At 36.9% G+C, this 3,549-nt stretch overlaps 1 long non-coding RNA gene across 1 annotated transcript; it reads left to right on the top strand.

The window, feature by feature from the left end:
- The first annotated feature begins 2,253 nt into the window (after positions 1-2,253).
- LOC135118981 (uncharacterized) lies at positions 2,254-3,324 on the top strand. Its single transcript, XR_010277903.1, has 2 exons — positions 2,254-2,549; positions 3,204-3,324. It is a non-coding gene; the product is annotated as an uncharacterized LOC135118981 (long non-coding RNA).
- Positions 3,325-3,549: the final 225 nt, after the last annotated feature.

The following is a 3,549-nucleotide window of genomic DNA, read 5'->3' as shown; positions in this document are numbered from 1 at the left end:
TTTTAAAGGAAGGTGACGGAAAATGCGCCTTCTCTAAACAACTGTTTGAAAATAAACCGTGAAACGTGAAAATTCATACTTAGTAGTTTTTTTAACCCATTAGAGGTAAAAAAAGTACTTATATTATTTTGGAATTTTCTTTGTTTTCATACAGAATGGGGAACATGAAAAAAAAACATGAAAAAAAAATTGGGAAAAAATAAGGATTATTTTTGAAAAAAAAAACACGCTACGCACATAATATTTTTCATATCATAAATGTTATAATTAAGTAAAATAACAAGGTTAACTACATTAATTTTACGAGATCTGTTATTTACAATTAGGAATATGACTGTACTCAATAGAGTACCTACAGTAGGGCTGCCATCCGTCCGGGTTTCCCCGGATTTGTCCTCGTTTGGAGGCCGTCCGGGGGCGGTCCGGGCGGGGTTTCGAGAAGGGGAAAACCCGGACACTTTTCATGTAAGGAAGCACCTCATTGAATTTAAGTATATATTAATGGTAAATGGATTACAAATTAGGTTATTATTGTTTAAAAAAATCCTATTCGTTCGGAGAATAAATGCGATTTACGCGGTTTTTTGAATGTTTGTCCGGGTTTGGCGAAATCCAAGATGGCAGCCCTAACCTACAGTGACTTGTAATGGGTTAAGAAATCTGACGTGGTTGTTGTGGTTGATTTGAAACATAGACGGCTATTTCATGATCGCTTAATTCATCTTCTTCTTCTAAATCTTCTTCTTCATCTTCCTCTTCATAGTCCTCATCATCATGGTCTTCGATGTCATGATCCTGGACTGTGGAGCGTTCTGAAGGTTTCCGGGGTCTATGCGGTGTCAGCAGTGGCTCTGAAGAACAGAATAATAAAAAAACTTTATTTTCTCTTAAGTTTGGACGTACTTTCTAAGTATATCTTGGACACCAATGGCTGATAAAAAGTTGAAGGAAAACATCTCGAGGAAACCTGGACTATAAAGTCTGAAATCACCAACCCGCATTGAGCAAGCGGGGTGATTAACGCTCAATCCTTCTCCGTGTGAGAGGAGGCCGCAGCCCAGCAGTGGGACGATACAAAGGCTGTAAATTAAATTAGAAAAGCTGGCCCTACCAGCTTCTGGGATACATAGCAGGAAAGAGAGAGAAAATTAAGGGCAGTAAGTAAATATATTATTATACACCTTCGTATTTTTAGAGAATATTGTCCGAATAAGTGTGTGATAGATCAACATTTATCATTTATATTTTGTTCATTTATGCAGCACATTTAAGTCATGAGGATCACATTTTTATTAGGACGCCCTTATTAGTTTTAAGTTATTTTTTTTATGTAAATATATATTTAGTTTATTTCATAAGATAGTAAATACCTAAAGATTTGGTACAATCGGCTTTAGCGTCAAGTTCATGCCGACGGATTTCTACAGATTTTTGTTGAGACCTCTTTTTCTTCCCACTACTGAAAGCCACCAAAACACACATTAGACACAACACAATTAATAATTTCATTTCACCTTTCTCCACTGATAACTAGGTTATGGTCACAATAATGCCCCTAGACGGTATATATACCGACCCTACAGGGTTACAGGTCATGAGCCGATCATTATTTCAAAAATAAACACAATAGCACAATGGTTAGTTTTGATATGAATAAATACGGAAAATGCTGTTTTTTACGGATATTATTAAAGTTATCCAAGCATGTAATATAAACACGTATTTCAATATTCAGGAATTTTTTAAATAGACGCAAGTTTGCGATTAAGAGATTGTACAGTCAATAAGAAAAACTATTGAACGAAGTTCAGTATTTTCTCGGATGGACGCCTTCTTGTAATTGAAGTACCTAACCTGAGGCGAATTCCTTGTCAAATCAAGACCGGTGACATAGTCTTGATTGATTGGTGATTTTATTTTGAAAAAAAAGGGCTGGTTTATTTATTACCTATTATTATTTATTTATCTAAAATGAAAATAATTTCGCCCAACGTTTAAGCATTGCCATTCAACGTCGCAATGCAGTCAGCCTTTTGGGTAGGTACACTGCCGGGTGACGGCGATGAGGATAAATTTTTCGACGCCTTTTATAAGTTTTAAATTATCTTTTTTATGTTTATGTTTATTTTAAAATATAACGTACCTACAGATTTTGTTGAAAAATAAATAACAGACTAACATGGGTAGGTTCCATAATTCCGGAGCTAGCAACGTTCCTCGTCTCCCGAACCCTCTTATTTTGACGCTAGTAATTTTGTTCAGGAGTTTTTGGTTTTGACTGTACCTGCATTGTAAAACACATCATTTGTTACATTGTTTTTGAGGCAAATCAATTTAAACAATGCGACTGATCCGTGTAAATGTAAGTATATAAAATGTTGTAGTTTCAATTTTGTCGACATAACTATGCTGTAGGTAGGAAGTATATGTTCACGTCATGGACATGAAAATATTATTTATTTTGTGTGTTGTGTGCATGGTGGTGGCCGTACCTGAGAATGGACATAGACAGAGGAGGGAGATAGAACGTCGACAGTACAATATTGGAGGTAGATTTACTTTGCTTACATTTTTGTCGTTACGGGTAGTCAGAAGCCATATTAGTTTAATAGGCTAAAGTCAGCGTTATAGAATCTCGTGGCTAAGAAACAGCCGCATGGGTCGATCAATCATAAGATTAATCAACGCTTGGCGCGGTCGATCCGTGGATGGCTGGCAGTCGTTACATGGTCAGAAGCCGGGAAGTTTTACAACCAGTCAGTCAGACTTACTTACCAGTTGAATATATCGAGAGACACTCCTTGGGTATCTGACATGAGTACCTACTCCTAAGTCCTTGATCAGATAGGCAGTCGCTCCATGTAAAACTGGCACTCCAGCTACATCCGTTAAGACTGAAAGTAGAGTCCAAAATAGTAGGGAAAATGCTAGATTGATCATAGAAACTTACTTAATGTTGGAGAAATTTTGTCTTCAAAACATTTTTTAAATCATTTTTTTTTTTTGTTTGTTTGTATGTATATTCAATTGTCCCTTTTAATTTTATAGATGTTGTTTGTTTTATGTTTCTGTGCTTTGAAGTTATATATTTTCATTTAATTATTGTATAGTATTGTGTCCTATCTATCGCGTTAGGTTAAGATAACCCTATAATGGTAGATTAGTGACATAAATAAATAAATATTGTTTTTGAAATATTACAGGACCGGTCCCCCCGCCACCATTTGGTCCAATATCTCCGTCACCTTATCCTGGCTGGAATTCTCCGGGACCAAGGCCTCGCCCTTGGCGCCCTGGCAAACGGCGACCAAGACCATTTCGACCTAAGAACCGACGACCATGGCTTAAGCGGCGACAACCAAATAACTATTATGGGCAACCTCCATATGGTTATGGGTTGTCGCAATCGCTGTTGTAATGTGACTAGTTTTCATCAGCGGTTTCTCTCGCGTCCCTGGGGACTAGCTTTGATTAACTTGAACGAGTAAACAAATTCTTCAGATTTTTATAATCCTCTGTATGTCTGTCTGTCTGTCTGTTACCAGTAAC

The sequence above is a fragment of the Helicoverpa armigera genome, chromosome 27 (assembly GCF_030705265.1).
Source record: "Helicoverpa armigera isolate CAAS_96S chromosome 27, ASM3070526v1, whole genome shotgun sequence".
Classification (NCBI taxonomy): domain Eukaryota; kingdom Metazoa; phylum Arthropoda; class Insecta; order Lepidoptera; family Noctuidae; genus Helicoverpa; species Helicoverpa armigera.
This window is presented reverse-complemented; position numbering and strand designations above follow the sequence as displayed.